A 22,402-nucleotide genomic window follows, 5' to 3' on the forward strand; every position below is an offset into this window, starting at 1 on the left:
ACACACAACACTTTCCTTAACATGACTTTTGTGAAAGCTGCAAACTGATAAAGAGCGAACAGCATGTCGTGTTTTGCTGTATTTGTGTACATCACAGTGATGCTAAGCAACAATATTTATATCACTAACCCCCGAGGCGGTGAAAAGGTTTCCTTTGTAGAGACTTTCCATAATTCTAAAACCAAATATGTCAAATTGAGAAGAGTTTTTACTTCGCCTCAAAAAAGTAGCAAGTACAACGAAGAGCTGACAATTCATTAGTTACTTGACTGTGACAAACGTGCTTGGAAGGAAGATAAGTACTCAGATTTAACCTCACACACCTTTAATGTTCTGATTAGAAGCAGCATCTTGACAGCATATGTTATAAAAAGTGAAACATTAAAGTCCCTCGTATGCAGAGCTTCTGTAATTGCTGCAGTGATGTAAAATACTAATACTAAAAACAGCTCCGTGTGGCCCAGATGAGAAGAATGTTCTCCACGAGATTAAAAGCATCAGTCACTTTACTGCAACATGAAAGTCAAGTCATTTAGGAATCAAACACCAGAGGGGAGACAAAATAACTGGCTCACATTGATTATAGCAAACACTTAGCAGCTGCTCCTGGATTACACTCAGGGTGTGTGTGTGTGTGTGTGTGTGTGTGTGTGTGTGTGTGTGTGTGTGTGTGTGTGTGTGTGTGTGTGTGTGTGTGTGCTCCCTTCCTTAACTTTGTGCACGTCGCACTTATAGTGTCTAAAATATATATATATGTGTGTGTGTATGTGTGTGTGTGTGCTCCCTTCCTTAACTTTGTGCACGTCGCACTTATAGTGTCTAAAATATATATATGTGTGTGTGTGTGTGTGTGTGTGTGTGTGTGTGCTCCCTTCCTTAACTTTGTGCACGTCGCACTTATAGTGTCTAAAATATATATATGTGTGTGTGTGTGTGTGTGTGTGCTCCCTTCCTTAACTTTGTGCACGTCGCACTTATAGTGTCTAAAATATATATATATATATATATATATATATATATATATATATATATATATATATATATATATATATATATATATATATATATATATATATATATATATATATATATATGTGTGTGTGTGTGTGTGTGTGTGTGTGTGTGTGTGTGTGTGTGTGTGTGTGTGTGTGTGTGTACAGTTACTCTATGTGCATGAGAGTCTGTCTTTATGGATCTCATTTGAAGATCTTTTGACAAACTCAATGAGAAAAGCTAAAGGATGTTTACTCCATGCCGGTGGCCTTAGAGAGATTGCATTGCCCCTTTTCATCCTCATATGATTACATATTATGCAAATGCAGCTGAACCTACCAGAGAAGACTCGGCTCAAAAGGAAAAATAAACATTATCCTAAATGAATTACGGTAAAGGAGTCGAAGGGCACATTTTGGTTTGGAAGTTTAACAACAAGAACCTGTGCGTAAAGAGCGTGTGAGTCTAACTGCTCGGGGGCCGCATTGAAGACGACTCGAAATAAAACTGTGGAAGCTGACCTGGTTAAACGAGAAAAGTGATGAAAAATCTTTCACTCATCCCCGGGAATAACGTAGCTTACTGTAGATGGCTGGATTGATCTGATGCAACCACAGAGCAACCTGGCACTTCAAAGTCTTCATCATCAGGAGTTATTGAAGCTCACCAAATATGCAAATTAAAAAACGTACCTTTGGGCGACGAAACTTTTGCCACTTCTTCCGGATTGTGCTTTGTTGCACAACATTAATTTGGGCTGCAACTGTTTAATTAGTTAATGGCAACATCATGTTCCCAAAGCCCAATGTGACATCTTCACGCTGCGCCTTTTTTTTTTTTTTTTCAACCATCTGTCCAAATGCCAAAGACAAAATAGCATAAAAACTGAGTTACTTACTTTTAAGGAACGGGAAGTACTTTTGCTTAATTATTGCCTCAGACTAGTAATTATTTGGTCTTTGCTGCTGTTTTCATGCAGTGAAATCAATGAACAGAAAATAATGAACGGTTATTAAATACCTTTCTGTCTGTTAATTAATCAATTAATGTCCTAATTGTTTAGAAATAAAAAATGTTGCCTTTGTAATCAAACGGTGTACAGCTGAAGTGAACTCCACTGAACTCCACTCCCTTTACCCTCTAAGGTGGGGAACCTTTTTCCTATCAAGGGCCATTTTATTTTTTACAACATCCTTTGAGAGCCGTACTAATTATTTAACTCATAACCTCTGCAAATTCTTTTTAAGACGCAGCCCATTCATTTCACCTTTCTTATATGCTGTGCAAAAAAGCATCTTTTTTATCCCTGTATCTTTCTGTTTTATCAGAAAACAATCCTTTATTAGTCCCACAACGGGGAAATGTATCTTGTCACAGCAAAAGAACATAAGAAGTAAAAAGGCAGTACACAATAATTAAATAGAATAAAAGATAATATAAGTACCAAGAGGTTGATAGAAGATAAAGTGAGTAATGCACATGGCAGTGATAACTGCACAGCAGTGGTGGAACAGTCTGTTCTTGGTGTGGGGGTCTACCTCTCTATCTCTCCATGTTTGTTTGTTCCGCTCTGCAGAGAGCTGCTTGTTGGGCCAAACTCCGCCGAAGAGCGTTAACTTTATCCAAACGCACTCGTCCTTTCAGCTCCTGCAGTTCGGCATGTTTCGTAGTGTATGATGCTCGAGATTATTTTTCATCACCGCAAGTACGTCCGCACAAACTAGGCACACTGGCCTTTTACTTCCACATTCTCCAATTCTCCTAGAAAGTGCGACATTCCGCATCCAGCTTTCTCTGTTTTACACTCGCCATGCTGCGTTCACTGATGTCAATGACCGTCTCATTTAATATTGAAGTTTTTCGACATGACGTGACCACGTGATGACACGTTCCAGTCGTGTTGTGTTCAAGGACCCCGACCTTGGCCAGGAAAAACATTCAATCGGCCGTCTATTGTTGACAAAAACAACTAAAATATCTAGACAACTGGATTTTTTTGCGTGTGTTTATGAATTACCTCAAGGGCCGGATCAAATGGTCTCGCAGGGCTATACACGGCCCGGAGGTTCCCTACCCCTGCTCTAAAGCAAACTCAAGGCCCCGCAGGCCGGAAGTACAATTACATAATATGGATATTATCCAATACGTCTATCCTGCTCAATAAATGTTGACCCCGTTTGGCCGTCGACGTAGTCCCAATGTTTAATTCTGGCCCTCTCTGTGACTGAGTTTAACACCCCTGCTGTAAAGAATTCAGGATATAAAGTATTTGTAGCTGCCCGTACATTATTACCATGAGAGCAAGACTCATCACCACTGACCTTTCACCTAATCTCTATAGCTTCATGGATTATCTGAGGTTAGAGCGGATTCCAAAGGGCACATGGGGCAGGGATCAATGACTTGGCTTGACTGGATGATGGGTACCATATGCTTTGGCCATAAATCCCATACTATTAATAGTCTCAGGAGGTAGAGAAAAACAGTGTAAAGCTTGCTGTGCCTTGCAAATCATCCGTCAAGTCATATTCCATTACAAGCAGGTCATTTCTTCGCGTTAACCTTTCCTTATTTTGTTACAGTAACACAAGCTTGTAGTCCTGACAATGTTACCGTGCCAGGGCTTTGACTATTCAGATTCAATTCAACACACATCTCCGCTCTTTGAAATCTAATCTGCTGTAGTTTTCCTTCTGGCAGTTCACCTCATATTGTCAGCGAGAGGGCAGTGCTAGCCTGAAGCAAGACGCATGTAGTCTACATAACTCTAGAGGACCATCTGCTGAGACTATGTTGGTTCATCATATCAGAAAGAGAAATACTTCCTGCTTCTGCTACGGTTAAAGATGAAGAAAATCAAGCATATTTTTTAGATGCAACTCCAAATTTGATTCTATTATGCGGGAATGGACTTTTTTTTGTTGCATACTGAGCATCTCTATCTCCTTTCGATTGGAAATAGTGATGGTGACAACTGAAGAAAGAGTGTATTCAGATATCTAATGCACTCTGGTTATCTGAACTTAGAGGTATCTTTCGGTGGCCGCAGGCAACGCAGCCGAGAGTGGAAAATTCCTATTGAAAACAGCACCAAAGCTAAGATGATTGATTGACTCTGAGGATAGAAGGAGTGGATCAATCCATCATGGATTGATCCACTCTTTCAGCTTTCATGGTCTAAGACCCTACTTATTTCTGTAGCCCTTTACTACAAATGAAAAGAGCCCTGAGGGATCCTCTGAATAATGTGGCAATAGAAGTATTCTAATGTGTATTTATAAAGATTGATAAACATGCACACACTGACATGCTTTAGGGTCTTCTTATGCATTCAAATGTTGTCCATAATGCTTCTGACGTAATATTTAATGCCTAGAAAGGCTCTAAAATGAAGTAAAATGACAGCCTTGCAGTTTTATGTCTCCTAATACATACATTTTGATAATTATTTAGATACTGAGGATGTATCAGATAATGATTTAACACAATGAACTTGATGAATTTACTTGGCTCACTTGAAGCTACCTATGATAGATACAGGAAACACGGCTGATAACTGGGCAAACTGGGCAACTGCCCCAGTGGCTGCAGACTGCATGTAGATTACCGTATTTTCCGCACTATAAGGCGCATTTAAAAGCCTTTAATTTTCTCAAAAAGCGACAGTGCGCCTTATAATCCGGAGCGCTTTATATATGGATTAATTCTGGTTGTGTTTACTGATCTCGAAGCGATTTTGTGTGGTACACGGCGCTCTGTCAAAATGTTTTAGTACGACTTTTGTAAACTACAAAGCCGCACTGTGCTGCCTATTTCTATGTTTATAGAGTTGGGATATGTTTTTTGACTCAGAGTGAGCGCTCCTTGGTTTGTTGGTTTGCTGGGGGCGTGTCAGAGTGAGCGCTTCTGCTTTGCGAGGATCTTTGTTTACGGAGCTGCGAGATCAACACGTGGAGCAGAGACGCTAAAAAACTGTGTTTGTGTCTGTGATGCTTGAGCCTTGGAAACTATTTGTCTTTTTACGAAGTAAAATAAGAACAGTAAAGTCAAGAAAGCAAACCTTGCATCTTTATTGGAGGACTTTTGCATGTTAGCTAACTGTCTAGCTACGCATAGGGATACGCGCTGTACTTGCATAACACGCACCGCTTGCAGCATTACGGCTACCGTAGTCAGGAGCGTCGCGGAGTAATACATACTGTGCTTCACCATAATATTACAGTGTGTGTGTATAAGGACCCCAAAATGGCACCTGTCAAGAGACACGCTTACGACGCGGACTTCAAACTCAAGGCTATCAGTCACGCAGTAGAACATGGGAATAGAGAGAATTCAACATTAATGAATCAATGGTACGGAAGTGGAGGAAGCAAGAAGACGACGTTTGATTTGGCGGTATCAGACTGTTTTTTTTACGTGTTACAACTGAACAAGGTTGGGAGTTATTGTGAATACGCTCATTAACGTTTGAACAATGTTGAGTTATTGTGAGCACGTTTAATAAAGTTTGACTGACTGACTTATCTGACTGTTTTGTTTCGCTTAATGCGCCTTATAGTCCGGTGCGCTTTATATATGAAAACAGATCGAAAATAGACCATTCATTGACAGTGCGCCTTATAATCCAGTGCGCTCTATAGTGCGGAAAATACGGTAGTTTTACTAATTTGATTAATTGGAAAGTTGTATTATATTAGCTCATTTTGGAGTCAGGTCAGGACCGGAGTTCAGAGAAAGGCAGGAAGGATAGAAACTAGTAATTAACCAGTATTAACATAATACCTCAGCCCTGTCAATCACGAGCTTAGAACATTTATTTGACTTAATTATATTCTTGCTGCTCAAAGTTTGCATGTCATGCATGTCCTTTGAACATCCATGTTAGAAAGTATACATTAAGTGTGCACAAGAATGAGTATGACGTGTGAGTGCACGTGTGTGTGTGTGTGTGTGTGTGTGAGTGTGTAGTCACATGGAGTACATGGAAAGGCATTAGTGAGACATTGGCTGGTGGACGTTCATTCATCATGGCTGTCACAGGCCAGTCATCGTTGGTCAGGGGGTTACATTAGAGTCCGCATGATCAATCACTCACTGCAGCCCGATTGTGTGGTGTGATATTACTCTAACCACACACACACACACACACACACACACACACACACACACACACACACACACACACACACACACACACACACACACACACTATGATAAACCACTCCTTTATTTAATCCCTCAGGGGATAGTTCAGAGGCAGCATCTCTGCTCTAATTTCATTTAACCAGCATGTAGTGTGCGATGTGCATGTAAAATATATGCTGATCTTCCTGAAAGGCCAATCTGATGTTCATTGTAAATTCCATTGACTAAGTACATTATAGGTGCAATTGAGTTAACTAGGAAATAAGATTTCAGAGATAGAGTGTTTTGATAAACCCCTGGGAAAATAGGAGCTATAAATGTCTCATTGTAGCTTGTGACTCATGACACAAAAGGAATAAAATATTAAACATGGGGTCAGTAAGTCACCCAGTTAACGTCATCAAAGTAAATATAATTTGTGCAGGCGCTGGGATCCACATTAATTACACGGTCCTGTTACTAGTGGTTGCAAGTATCTAATTATCAATCGCCAGGGCAATGAGAATCTTGTTAGCACTAATGCTACCTGGCACCAGAGAGACAGGGTTAGCGAACACGGTGTGTGTGTGTGTGTGTGATGTTAACGATATCTAGCTGTTTGCTATTCGAGGCACGCGGCGAGCTGCGCAAAAAAAGTGCACTAAGGAGATGACTCTGTTGTTAAGTGGAGTTTTGATGGAGAGCGCCAAGGGAGCAACAGTGTGTGTGGGGGAGGGTGGGGGGAGTGAGTTTTGAGAGAGTGGGTTTAAGAGGGGTTAGCGAGCAGAACATAAAAAAAAAAAAGATAGGGAGAAACAGGGTAAGAGAAATGTTGTGTCCATCAATCAAGATGGACATTTCTGAAAAGGCTTGAATGCCAACCGTGTGCTTAAGACTCCTGGAGGAGCAGATGTCAGATAAATCAAGAACAATCAATAACCGGGTGGGGAGGGAGGATCAACTGCATGTGCAGGAACTCATGCATATTTCAAACGTTTGTTTCTCATCACCATGACCACTATCAATTCTCGAATTCCCGAAACACCTGAAATTGTAGGAGTGAAATCTTGGTTGTACACATTTATACAGATTTGATTTTACGGAGCAGGGCTTGTAGATTTTGGAGCCTGAAGTGGAAGTTTGCGCAGATGATTCTGTGATTTGCAGATGAAAGGATGCCTGGCTGTCCAAAACTGGGCTAAAAGTTAAAGATGTGAGATTATAACCTTTATTTTAATAGCACTTTGATGACTTCATTGTAAACATGTAACAGGTTATTTGCAATATGATCTCCTGGGCATGTCTTTTACCAAAAACGAGATTTGGTGAGACGCCACCAAAGTAATGACAGTTTGTTTACTTGGGCTTTAACCCGGATTTGTCTAAACACATGAGCTGCTTGTGTTTAAAGGCATCCCAACAACAAAGTGTTTCTGACTGCAGGGCCCCAACAGCTTGGCAACCACCGAAAGATAAGCCAGCAGAAACTGACAGTGCCACTATCGCAGGGAACTTGCACTAAGACCTTTTTTACGCAGCTTCAAATATAAGATCCTTACTTCTAGATCCTATCCTATCCTTCCTGCAAGATGTAAGTGGGGGAGGCTAATCCCACTGATTATCAATGTAAAGACTGCTTTACCAGTTACTTCACAACACACACGGGTTCATACATGGGGCTCATTATACATGTTCAATTGAATCCTCGCTTTCACTCGAGACTGCACAATTTGTTCTCTTTGCGCTGGACAAATTGCAAAGTATTTCACGTTCTCCAAATCAACCTATGGGATTTTCTAATCTCAAGTAATACTGCAGAACAAGGGGTGCATCTAAAGAGAGCCCGGAAGAGCGGCTGACAGGCAAGGCGACAGAGCTGTTTGGAAAGGTCTATTTACTGAGAGGCATTGTTTAAATCATAAGGCTAAGGAAAGCAGACCCGGCTTCAAGGAATAGCATAGCTGTGCATAGCTATGAATGAGACATTGATGTAGCACCCCTGTCCAGATAAGAGCAGTGGAAGATGAGGAGGAGGGGGGGGGGGGCTCAGAAAACCACCCAGCTCTCAGTGAAATGGCAGAAAACATACCAAATACTGTTTGTAGGTGTGTCAGTGAGAAATGACATATGAAAAAATAAAAGTTCTCGTAAATATAACTCCCGACGAACTTAACTTGAATCCAGAATTACAGAAAGGTAGTTATTCGTGGCCTTCAAGAATCCACTCATCATGCCCGTCGTCCCTAACTGTAGCTTGTTATTCTGTTCTAGTTAAAACAATCGCAATCTCTTCACCGGCGGAGCTTTCGATCACATCACATGATCTTCATCTGCAGGCGGAGTTTTCTCGGCGGTCATAGAATTGTAGACGTTCACATTTTCCATTATCTCTGAGGAATTTAAAGGACTTGTTGGCTTAAAAACTGAGGCTCAAAGTTCATTCTTGACCTTGAAAACACACAAGCCTCAGTTAAGACGAACGTACAATCTCACTTAAGTTAAAAATAACATTGTGGTGGTGGTGGTGGTGATATCCTAGTGGTCTAGTGGTACGCCTTCCAAACAGAACACCAGAAGGTCGTGAGTTCAGCGCTGCCACCATTGTGAGCAAGGTTCTTAACCCCAAGTTGTAGTTAGTTAGTAAGATAAGAGCAGTGGCCGATGCTCAAATGGTCCGCTAAATGACATTACATTACATTACAGTTCATTTAGCTGGAGCTTTTGTCCAAAGCGACGTACAAAAAGTGCAAACAATCATGTGGATACAACTCCGAACAGCAAGAATCTTGTAAGTACAATAGCTTCAAAGTTCATGTAATGTAATGTAACGTTTTGTTCCAACAGTTTGTGGATAGAGGCAGCACTGTGTGTCTGGATCCTTCCTTGTTCTGTGGATTCATCTGCCTTGCTGTCATGGCTACCAGTACTGTGCATATAACTCCCACTCCTGCACTCCCTGTCTCTTAGCAAACACCACATGGATAAATTAGAGGCAACCAGTCCCAGACTCCCCGCACAGAACCCCCTCACCCCCCCCCCGTCTCTCTATTTTTACCATTATCGTAATCACACGGTCAAACTGCGGCGCAAAGAGACTTGCATCTAATGGTTCTTTGTTCCTTCCAGACAGCACTTGCTTTGTGAATAAATTCAATTGGCAAAGCAGTGCTTGGTGTTCATTTTTGTGTAAGTTTTCTTCTAAACAGAGTTTACTTTAGCATCGACAAGCATGTAGGAAATGTGTGCAGAACAGGGCCTTGGTACGGTCTTTGACATCATATTAGACTCTCAAAGCCCAGCAGTTAAGGTGGCCGCGTTTAAAAGAAGTCCACCAAACACATGTTGAGCGACGTGAACGTTTTACAGTTTGGGAAAAAAGGTTTGAATGTGAGATGACTGGGATATCAATAAACTATCAAAGTGTCAATGACTAAAGAGCCAATCAACACACCTTCACACACATTAATCTAATCACAAACAAATACAAAATACAAAATGCACACTGTCCAGACATGATTAGAGATGCTCCAGACTTTGAGCGGCACACGCGTCAATCTAATTGCAGCAATCTAATTTGCCACTCTGGGAGAGCATGGCGTGTCAGTGCAGCAGCCCCGTCTGATATGACAGCCTCTCAGATGAGATTACACACCGCACACAGTGTTATCGAACCCCTCGCCTCCTCCCTCTCCCAAATCCTCTCTCTTGCATTGATCAACAGACACGCAGCGCAGTAAGAGAGGGGAGAATCATACATCTGATGCTCTGTCAACCCACAAAATCTGATTAGAGATGACAGCTAAAGCTAGAGGCTCTGATTAGGCAGTTTATAGAGACACTCAGCCGCGGCGCTGCAGCGACAATTCAGCCAGTCGTGAGGTCATCCGACTGGAATCCAGAAAGTAAACTCATTTAAAACAGAATATTCCCAGCATAAACTAAAACCTCCTTTTGCAGGAGGTGTCAGCAGGGTGAAGAATGCATGCATACATTTTTCCGTATTAGGTCTCAGGCCGAACTTTGATAGAAATCTACTTTGCAAACTTCATCTCCAATTTCTGATACAGATAAAACGAGGCAGAGCATCCCATCCTTGTCCTCCAGATTTCATCTGAGAGGAGCTTTCTAGCTCACTAGTTGCACACGGAAAAAAATATGCAGCCCAACCAATTTAGGAGAGCTGTAATAACCTGTTGACGAAGAGCACCCGTCTGCTGGAGAAAGTAAAGCGGCCGTCTAAACATAGCAGCCGCTTCGCATCATTTGTGCAGCACAGCTGGAAAGAACCTGGAGTTAGGAAGCTGTGTGAGTGTGTGAGAGAGAGAGAGAGAGAGAGAGAGAGAGAGAGAGAGAGAGAGAGAGAGAGAGAGAGAGAGAGAGAGAGAGAGAGAGAGAGAGTGTGTGTGTGTGTGTGTACATCTACAGTTTATGTGTTCTTTTGCACATCGACTTCATGTCTTTTAACAACTGGTCTGGAGGGCATTACAACTCCATCAGGTTTCTAACCGTCGTGTCTGGCAGTTTTGGTTAAATGAAACGGAGGGCTTATTTAAAAATAAGAAGATTTTAATTAAGGAAAAGATGTGAATTATTCAACTTTTCTAATCAAGCTGTAGAAAGCCCATTTAGAGACCACTTGCCTGTACACTGAAAGGTACTGCCGCTTGCTGACCTGCAATTTCACAGTCAATTACAGCGTGAATGAAAACTTCCTCACAATATTTCCTAGAGGAATGCAAGTTGGGCAACTTGAAACACTTGTCCACATTACTCAATATCAATTCCTATTTCACCGCTTCGCCGATTCCTCTGTTTATTTTGGTGTCACCCTCTTCTGTTTCCAGGATGCCGGAGGCTGTTCGAAGCATTCAAACACCCCCTCACCACCTCAGAAGTGTGGCCCAGACTGTCAAGCTCAGTGTGAAAGTTCTTCCAACCCTCGCGGCAGGATACACCAACAGAAGGAATTCATTTCATGCAATTTTACTTATTCATTCTGCCACCTGTCCTCCTTCCCCCCCCCCCATTCACCAGCCTGAGTCAAGAGCCACCACAGACAACCTGAGCCTTACCTGGCAGGGATTTGCTAAGGATGACAGGGGGGTAATATTTTTCTGCAGGTGCAGATTGAGTGCAGAATGAAACAGAGAGTTTGTGTGCATATGTGCATGAGCTTGAGAGACACTACAGGCTGCAGAGGTCAACCTGCACTACTATTAAGTCTTTGCTACGCTCCCGAAGTCAGTTCCAACGCGTTAAGGTACGTCGCTCACCGAGGAAACAAAAACATTTCTTCTCTGCGGGTTGCCAATGTGTGAAGGAACGAGACAACAGCGAGTCTGAGAGCTGCAGGAGTCCAGACAGAAGACATACTGAGATGTAATGTAACTGTCTGTTCTCAGGGAACATAAATGGACGTATCAGAAGAGGTACCGGACTATGATAGATGAGCACGGAGACAAAAGCTAAATGTTCCTTTGCACCTGGCAGACAGGGGTCTGGGGGGGATGTAAACTGGGGGGTTGTCATTGAGAAGACTGGAAGTGTGATGAGTCACGCTGCACAGCTTTAAAGATGATGGATGAAAAGATGGGTGGATGTGTTAGCACTTCCAGGAGGAGTTATTGAGAAACTCTTCAGCTTAATAAAATATTCAGGCAGAGAGTTAAGACAGCAACGAGGGAAAGCTAAAAAAAAAATAAAATAAGTTTTGTATATTATTAGTCACTAAAATAAGTGAATAAAGCTAAATCTGCTCCCTTATACTGCCACCAGCTTAAGAGCTTGGCTTGTGATTAAAACTGCCAAACATGGATTACTACACACCAAGCAGCATGTCTCAGGTTTCAGAGACGTCATCGTCAGAGTGACTCCGGCGACACGTCACCGCAGACTGATCAGTGATCACAGATTACATAAACACAGGATCCAAACGGTACAAAACACAGAGATTAAACATCATGAAGGGGTTTGGGGTTTGACCCTCGGCCCCTGTATCCATCGGCCGGCGATTGAATCGTTGCAGTATAATAGGAGGACAGTCCGTCATAATCCTGCTGCTTCGTCATACATTTTGCAAACAGACTTTCATCATTTTGGCTTTAATCCCAGGTGCAGAGGCTTGATGACGCGCTAATGCCCACTGAGGGGGAACTTCATCTAAATCGGAGAAAGGGAGAGAAGAAACTTGGTGCTGATGATAACGACCGATGTCATCCTCTCTTTCCCTCGGGCCAAGTCAGGATCATTTGGACTGACAAGGTGAGAAAGCAAATCAATATAGCCAAGACAAAATAATTTTCTACATCATTATTATTATTATTTCAACTGTTAAATAGTTTTGTGGGAGTTTTTCTTTATCTGAAGCGAGGGCTCAAAAAGGTCAGAGGGTGTCGTATACTGTACAGCTCGTAAAACCCTGTGAGGTAAATTTGTCATTTGTGATATTGGGCTGTATCCTCTACATCCTTGTCTTTCTCTGAGCCGTTTATTTCTCCTGGCTTTGCATTCTACAGTTGCAATGTATCCTTGTGAAACCCCTCAGGGTCTCAGATCAACCCAGGCTTTTATAACCCTGTCACTAGCTCAGCCTGCTAGCTCTTGGTACAAGTAAAGTTGTGCTGTGATCTCCAGGCAGTCGTCGCTGCCCGAGTGCCAGAACATATGCCTCCAAATTCTTATTTATAATGTTCACTCGTGCTCCAGTGTATAGGTTTCCAGCAGTATTTTCACTTTTTGGCATGGTTCTCCTGAAACCTGATATACAAATGATTTTTTTTTGCCTAAGGCAGGGGTGTCAAACATGCGGCCCGCAGGCCAAAACCGGCCCGCCAGAGGGTCCAATGCATAAAGTAAAATAGTGTTCCAGATACCTGTGACTAAATGTTTTATGCCTTTGTTGATACACTGTGATCTGTAAGTTGTAATGCACATAAACTGAGGCTTAATATTGTTGAAATTGCACCTTTTTTTCTTAAGATATTTCAGGTTCATAATGTTTTGTAAAAAGATAGTTCATTAAATTAGAAAATTTTCAGAATGTACTTTTTTGCACTAAAACAAAGGGAACATTTGGAGTTGTTGTTATTTATAGGTTATTATGCTGTGGTGTTACTGGTCCGGCCCACTTGAGATCAAATTGAACTTTATGTGGCCCCTGAACTAAAATGAGTTTGACACCCCTGGCCTAAGGCCAATAGCACATCACCACAACTGGTCCGCTAACGTTAGTAAGCTATAACAACTAGCTCCACGTTCCAAGTGGAAAAGCAAAAGCATGATTTGTCCTCCCAAATTCTGAATGCTCTCAAAAAAGGACAAACTACTTCAATCTTGGGAAAAGAGAAAAACTGACTTGCATCAGTTTTGGTGCACACATTATGAGGACCTTCAGTCAGCAGTGCACTAATGCCATGGCAAACACAAAGCCACAGGGTAGAAGCTCAGAAGCTGTTCCCACAAATATGTCCAGAAACAATTGTATCGTTTTGAATAAAAACTATGAATAAAATCTGCAGCATCATTATAGTTTACAAAGTGAGTGAGGAAAGAAGCTGTGGCTATTTGGATGACTCATGTGTTGTGTTTGTGATGACTTGTATGCCTTCAATATCGGACGACATAAGTTTGCAAAGAGCAAACTCACCTTGCACTATTCAATAAGCAGGATAATGTACACATTGTTTCTCTGTGCACTAGACCTCGACTAATACATCGTCGGGCCGCTGTTATCATCTGATAACACAGATATATTATTCTAGGCGTGGATGTTGGCGGAGCTGTAAACAACAGCATTAAATGTTTTAGAACATCTCTACATTAATGTTTGTTGATGTTACGTGCAAACATGTTTTTATCAGATTTGTATCATTCTTCAGTTAAACGGTCGGTATACATCTCACAAATCCAGCATAGGTTGTGCTCCACTATGCGGATCCCCTCATATCGTAGTGACACAACGTCTGTATAAATCATTTCCAACCCCCCCCCCCGCCCGCTGCTGCTGCTGCTGCTGTATATTCCCACGATAGTAAAACGTACAATATACAATTGTGATGAAATGTGACGTGTCCTGCCGGCAGATTCAGTTTGAGGCCTTATTGGTCCCAGTACAAACAGGCAATATTGGACGGAGGGTTCGGGATGCGTCTCTGGCGACGGGGGAGCGACCAGATCCTGATTTGTCACCTGACTCTGGTCGCTATGGAGACAGATGATTTCTACCGCATGATAATGGAGCCCGTGGGATATTGAAATGGATGGAGTAGAAAATGGAAAGTGGGTGGATGGTGACAACCCTTCACTTTGTGTGTGACTCCAACGTGACGGGAGGTGATTGGCGCCATTTGTGTAGCCCTTCATTTAACTCTAATGACAGGGGAGGTTACCAGCCCCCTCCCCTCCCCCCCCCCCCCCCCCCTCCAACCTTCACAGAGCACCCCTTCAAGGCCAGGCACAAGCCCTGTTGGGAGGTAAATGCGAAGGAGGGAAAATATGTCTGCTCTGACTAATATGAAGGCAGAGAAGAGAGCGGGCAATTGTTGGTGGAAGTGGTGGCCAGTTGAACGCTTTTAATATATTGTTCCTTAGAAAACACAAAGAGGAGTTCAAGGTCCTAACAGCATAATGCATTTGTATGCATGCATGCATGTGTGTGCTTGCATATCTGAGTCCCTTAGGAGTCCCTCTTAAGCAGCGCTGTCTTTGCAAATGTGCCGTCTCAGCAGATATCTTCAGAAGCGCCGTCACTGCTTTGTTTGCTGATCAAAATTATAATAATAACGATGTATGACAGTGAAAATTGGTGAAAATCCCTCGACACTTTGAGGGGCTCCGAGGATCCAGAGGACCCCCAATTGATCTATAAAACATTTATTTCACCTTTCACTTGCACCTCCAGCAAGAGACGACTAAATAATAAATACGCGAGGCTTCATCATTTGATCGATCCAAGCTAAATCAAGTTTTCAAACTATCCTGTCCCTCCTCCTCTGCTCTCCATCATGTAAGAGCACCTGGCAGCACTTTACATCATCTGAAGAGCCCTTAGGATTTTCTAATAAACGCTACTGGTTTTAAATGGTCCCGGGGCATGCCATGAGAGTAAAGGTGACGGGTTCAGCCTGTGAAAAAGCTCATTTTGTATTCCAGGACAACTCTCTGCAAAAAAACTGTGACCTTATGGTCTTTAATTGCACCTCTTTGGGTGAGGAGGGAAAGTAAAAAAATGAGGGCAAAGCATTGAGTTGGAACAAAATGGAAGAAAGAAAAAGAAAAAAAAGAATGATTTAATCCAAAAATAAAAAGGCGGAAAAAATAGAAAACCATTTGTCCATGTGTAGAATGGGGTCTTTACTCTTTCATTTGTTGTAGACGGGCAGAGAGCGTGATAGCAATTGTGAATAGCAGCATGTAGCCAATCCCCTTAACAGGAATAGGACATCTATTGTTGATGAAAAATCTCTGGAGTGAGGGAGGGACAGCTGTCACACCTAATGCAATGCTCTTCTTCTTGTTTCAGCAGTCTTGTCCCCAGCATCTGTTGGACTGTGGTTCTGGCTCTGCATTTAATGTGCCATGTGCTTCAGTTACTGACGTGGCGTCGATCACAGAGGCCTGAATCCTCCATTTAGGCTCCAGGGTTGGGTTTCTCACTTCATAGCGAGGGGGGAAAAGTGATGTAGTACATGAGTTCGCTAATAAGAATGGAAAACGAGTCGCGTGAAAAGAAAGATAAGAAAAAGGAAGTCAAAGAGAGTTACAGAGCAAAGATGGATACAACTCTCATCTCTGTCTGCTTAATATAAAGCTACAGCCAGTGGAGAGTTAGCTTAGCTTAGCACAAACACTGGAAACAGAGGGGAACAGCTAGCCTAGCTCTGTCCAAAAGGTACTAAAATCAACCAGAATACACCTGCTCACTAATTAACATGTTATATCCCATGTGTACGAAAATTAGGTGTCAAAACAACAAGTTTTGATTTTACGGGATAAAAACCAGCATCAGCATATAACGTCTGTAAACCCAAACTTCTCGCTTCGACACATTTTTGTACGAATTTAACAGAAGAGATACAACATGTGAATTACTTTAGAGACGCTGGTTTTTGATTGTGTTACCTTGGGTCAGGGATAGGCTGTAGCGGTTTCCAGTCTTTATGCTAAGCTAAAGACGCCACACTATTGTAGCTTCACACTTGCTGTACCATACATGAGTGGTGTTAATTTGATTTAAAGAGTCATGAAGAGTTGTGAAACATATTGTTAGGGCTGAAATGTTTTGTCCAAGAAAACCACAAAGCCAACATGGTGTCCAGGGTGATTTCTATCACAAACAGCACACAAAAAGGGACCTTGGTCAGCATTTCACCTTGTTTTTCTTTTTGATCTTGGAGTCTGTGTCTATTTGTGAAGAATTGTTATTGAGTTTTTGTGCCACTCATTCTGAAAGCCTCATGTCTAACCCTCTACTATACAAGAGGTTAGCACAGGAGTCCATTTCATTGCCCTCCCAAATCTTTGTTGTAGCCAAAAGGGAATAGAAAACACGTTAAAGGGTTCAAGAACGCTTGATGGGTAGACAGAGTTGCCTTGAGGGACCCATTTTCAAGCTTTTTCCCAGACTGGTAACAAAGGAGAAAGAAGAATAACGCATCCCGGAGACTGTCCAAGAGCCAAAGAACATCCACTTTCACAATACAGCTCTCCTGAATCACCTTTACTTTACAGGCCACAGAAAACAGCCTCGCTGACAAGGCTCTGCCGATAAACAACGATCCATCCAACCTGATTTTCTTCCAGTTATACGGTGGTGAATGGTGAGCTTTGAAAAGGGTACACAAAGATGCTGTAGAATAAAAACACAAACAAGCCGAACAAACTTACTAAAAGGTGATCCTCTGGATACAGTCTGCTTTAGTTGAAGGAAAGCAGGATGGCTCATCCACACATGTAATCATCTCATAAGTGTAATATTGATTCAGAAAAAAAGACATCAAAACACCAAAGAAATAAGCTTTTGGATTGTGTTGTAAGGGTGGTCGTAAAATAAGGATCAGTATCTTCTTTTGGCGAATGAACCAACATTCCTGAGTGTGTAGTACTTCTGCGTATCAAATATTACCTCCTAAGGATAACGCCCGGTCTGTGTTTAACATCATTTAAAATCAAGGCTGTCGGCTCCATTCGGCCTTGCTCTGAGATAAGCTGGAAATATAGAACCATCACTACTGACACTTTTGGTTAATGCTCCCCGCCACAAAAGTAGGGCACGAGAGGTCTGGGAGCCAAACATTGAAAATAATTCACTCCGCTGAGGGCTTTGGCTTGCAAGTCTTGCAAAGTTAACAAGGGTCCCAAAATGACTTTGCGTCACTTTGCCAGAGTCAGATCATATCAACACATGGGAGTTAAGTCTTTCCCAATAGCCTGAAGCTTTAATATCTTCACCTCTTCCTTTGCTCCAAGCTATCTGACTTGGTACTCGTTGTACCACCGTGCTCATCATCTGTCTACATATGAAATGATCTATGATGGCCAAAGCCTACGGAGACCCCCTGGCTTTAGAAAGAGCATTATGGCGAGTTTAATCTTATTGTTTAGCTGTCAACATCTTTACTGTTTTGGTTTAGTCTTGAAGAACCCAGCGTACACTACCATCAAAACAGCAGAGAGAGTGTTAGAGACGAGCTAATGAACATGTGGTGGAGCATTTAGCAGCAAAAGGGCCAGATATGTCCCTGAGCAGTTGGAGACCAAGAACAAAGCTAAAAAGGAAAGTGAATATTGGACTTACATGTGCCAGGCGGCCTGAAACAGGACTCTTAATAAATGATAATGTTGCTCCATAACTGCAGGGTGTGGAAAATCCCATCTTTAAAAGCTGATGATATGTCAATGTTGTGTTCACAACTTTATTGCAGGTTTAAAGAAATACCAGTAAGCACCTGCTGCTTAAAGATGCACTATTGCTGGACTTTAATAGCAGATCATCCAATTGACCTTCTTCAGTGATTTATGTCAGTCACGGTGGGAACTGCTGATAATATCATAAACAAATATTACGGCTAATCCTTAAAAGTCATTATTAATGCATGTAAATATGAACACTAAAGTATGCAAAGACAAGATCCAACGGGGACACAGTTGATTTCTCTAAGCTTAAGCGTGAATGTACTGATAGAATTTACTAATGGAAATCAAAACCCCGCATGAACCCAAGCAGCTTCACTGAGTCCATTCTGTAAACAGTGAAAAACACATATTGTGTATTCTTTAAACGAAGATCAACTTTTCCAACATGGAGGTCATCATTTCAATATTAAACGCTATAATTTTACTCTCAAAAACTAACAGCATTAAACCTCTTTCACATCACTGTCCTTAAATCCTTCTACTCACAGCGAGTTCATGCATTTCCGTCATATTTTACCAAAACTAATTGGACGATTAGACGATTTCTGAAGCCGGCGACAAAGTAAATAACACAAATGTTGTCATCCGTCACACCACACCAGAATGTGACCTTTGCTCTCCTTAATGTCGTACCGCTCCAGGAGGTTTAATATTCGACATGATTACCTGGATACGAAAGCCATCTAATGAAATCAACAGGGAACGGGGAAAATAGTGCAGCTACCGGATGATCTTTGACATTTAATCAATTAACAACCCAATAATTCATCTGTGAAATATACTTAAGGTTGTCTAGTGCAATAGTTGAACCGTACATTTAAAAGTGTGTTAACATAATGCTTACTAATCAAAAAAGTACGCTTTTTTTTTTTCTTGAGAGAACATGAATGCGCATATTTGAACTTCTCCATAAATTTCTATTCCTCACCGTGTGATAACTCCTTAGGAGGCAGAATCGCTGAACGTACTGGAAATAGCCCAGTTTTCTCTTTCTAATTGCCCTGAGCTAAAAGAAACTTTAATAAGCAACTAAAGACGTACTGTATTTTAAACGACAAAGGGGAAACGAGAGAAAAGGTCTATCAGAACCAACTTCGAATGAGAGGAAAGAATAAAAAGAGAGCTGCTTTCAGCCTTGAGGGGTCATGACAAAGAAAAGAAGAAAGGGATTACAGTAAAAATAGAAAGCAATGAGGGGGTTGAGAGAAGATTACAGTGAAGGGAAAGTGTGCCAGAGAAGGAGTGAGTGAGGTGCAGCAGCAGGAGAGGAAAACGTCTCCCCTCTCTCTGCCTTTCTGCGGTTTGTGTCGTGCTTCTTTGAGTGCACAGAAGAAGGGATGTTCTCTTGACTCGCAGCATATTGACAAGCTTCTGACGTAAACACTAACTGTAGATCCAATCTCGCCGCATTTCTGTTTACTCTGGGGATTAAATTAAAGAACACAGCATCCAATTTCATACCTGGCTTCCTGCACCACCCTTCAACAATGTGACATTTACTTCCTAGCATGATGCCCTTTCTCTCTTACTCTCCCTTTGACTCGCAGATAATACACTGTGTCGCAAACAAGGACGGGCGGGAGCTGAAAATGATGCCAGCTTTATGCAGAATGAAAATATATTTCATTATGGGATTAGACACGAAGACGTTCCCCCTTCCCCCACACTTGGAGACTGGACTATTTCTCTAGTGGCAGAAAAATTGCTTATTCTTTCGCTGCTTTTATTGTTTGCATTGAGTGAATCTGCATTAAAGATCCACTGCTTTGCTGCGCAGCACAGATAAAGATGGCAATTAGCTGCCAGAAGTTGAGCATTGCGCAATCCATTATGATGACACCTTTGGAGTTATTTCACATTTCAAATGAGTGGCTTCAATGTGAGATACAGTATATCTCAAAAGTGAGTACACCCTTTAGATTTTTGCAAATATTCTGTTATATCCTTTCAGGGGATAACATTATCCTACTGAAACTTTGATATAACTTAAAGTAGTCAGTGTGCTGCTTGAATAACAGTATAGATTTATTGTCCTTTGAAAATTACTCAGTACACAGCTGTTAATGTCTAAACAGCTGGCAACAAAAGTGAGTACACCCCATAGTGAACATGTCCTAATTGTGCCCAATGATGTTGTTTTCCCGCCCTGGTGTCATGTGACTCGTTAGTGTTACAAGGATTCAGGTGTAAATGATAAGCAGGGCTGTTAAATTTGGTGTTTTGGGCACAATTCTCTCTGAATGCTGGACAACATGGCACCTCATGGCAAGGAACTCTCTGAGCGGCTGAAAAAAAGGATTATTGCGCTTCACAAAGATGGCCTTGGCTATAAGAAGATTGCCAACACCATGAAAATGAGTTGCAGCACAGTGGCTAAGATCATACAGCGGTTTTCCAGGACAGGTTCCACTCGGAACAGGCCTCGCCAGGGTCGACCAAAGAAGTTGAGTCCACGTGCTCAGCGTCATATCCAGAGGTTGGTTTCCAAAAATAGACGTGCGAGTGCTTCCAGCATTGCTGCAGAGGTTGCAGAAGTGGGATGTCAGCCTGTCAGTGCCCAGACCATACGCCGCACACTGCATCAAATCGGTTTGTATGGCGGTCGCCCCAGACAGAAGCCCCTTCTGAAACCGATGCATAAGAAAGCCCGCAAACAGTTTGCTGAAGACAATGAATCCAAGAACATGAGTTACTGGAACCATGTCCTGTGGTCTGATGAGACCAAAATAAACCTGTTTGGGTCAGATGGTGTCCGGCGTGTGTGGCGGCACCCTGGTGAGGAGTACCAAGACAAATGTGTTTTGCCTACAGTCAAGCATGGTGGTGGCAGCATCATGGTCTGGGGCTGCATGAGTGCTGCCGGCACTGGGGAGCTGCATTTCATTGAGGGACACATGAATTCCAATATATACTGTGACATCCTGCAGCAGAGCATGATCCCCTCTCTTCGGAAACTGGGCCGTAGGGCAGTTTTCCAACATGATAATGACCCTAAACACACCTCCAAGATGACAACGGCCTTGCTGAAGAAGCTGAAGGTTAAGGTGATGGACTGGCCAAGTATGTCTCCAGACCTAAACCCAATTGAGCACATGTGGGGCATCCTCAAGAGGAAGGTGGAGGAGTGCAAGGTGTCCAACATCCGTGCGCTCCGTGATGTCGTCGTGGAGGAGTGGAAGAAGATTCCAGAAGCAACCTGTGCAGCTCTGGTGAATTCCATGCCCAGGAGGGTTAAAGCAGTGCTAGATAACAATGGTGGTCACACAAAATATTGACACTTTGGGCACAATTTAGACATGTTCACTATGGGGTGTACTCACTTTTGTTGCCAGCTGTTTAGACATTAACAGCTGTGTACTGAGTAATTTTCAAAGGACAATAAATCTATACTGTTATTCAAGCAGCACACTGACTACTTTAAGTTATATCAAAGTTTCAGTAGGATAATGTTATCCCCTGAAAGGATATAACAGAATATTTGCAAAAATCTAAAGGGTGTACTCACTTTTGAGATATACTGTATGTGTTGTGAGGGAAAAAAATGTATTCATATCACACATGCATAGCAGTAGAATCTCTATCTGGGGTGAGAGAAATGTCATTTTCCTTTTTATCTACAAAAAATTTCCTCTTATGTGAAAGGTTTGCTACTGCTGCTGATCAAATGATAATCAATGCACCAGTTTGTATCTTTCTGCATGTTGTAATTGCTATTACCCAATTATTTCAATCGTTGGGCCTCATGGAGTCACTTTCGCTCTCACACACATTGCTCCGTGTGTGTGTGTGCGCCACTACCTCCCACTTATAACAAAAGATAACTATGTGCTACCCACAGTCTGAAGTGACAACAACAAGAAACTTACTTACAACAATATATATATATATAAAAAAAAAAAAAAAAAAAAAAAAATATATATATATATATATATAAATAAAAATATATATAAAAAATATATATATATATATATATATATATGTATAAATATTTTTATATATATATATATATAATATATATATAAAAATATCTAAAAATATATATATATATATATATATAAAAAAATATATATATATAAAAAAAAAATATATATATATATATATATATATATATATATATATATATATATATATAGTATTTATAGAATTCACAATATAAAGAATAAATTAGAATTAACCATAATATACCAAACTATTACAACTAAAATATAAACATACTATATACACATTAGACAAGTTGGCACAGTTTTTAATTTTAATGTTTATATAGACGCCCTACGTCTTGTATAAATCCAGCTTTAGTCGACTAAACAAGCTAAAACTGCAGCTGGAACACTTGAGAGAAGCGGCCCCAATGTGATGCCGATATTGCTCC

At 41.5% G+C, this 22,402-nt stretch overlaps 1 protein-coding gene across 1 annotated transcript in view; it reads right to left on the reverse strand.

Moving 5' to 3' along the window:
- LOC115020844 (mannosyl-oligosaccharide 1,2-alpha-mannosidase IA) overlaps nucleotides 1-22,402 on the reverse strand; it is a 161,101-nt gene that overhangs the window by 69,574 nt on the left and 69,125 nt on the right.

The sequence above is a fragment of the Cottoperca gobio genome, chromosome 16 (assembly GCF_900634415.1).
Source record: "Cottoperca gobio chromosome 16, fCotGob3.1, whole genome shotgun sequence".
Lineage (NCBI taxonomy): Eukaryota > Metazoa > Chordata > Actinopteri > Perciformes > Bovichtidae > Cottoperca > Cottoperca gobio.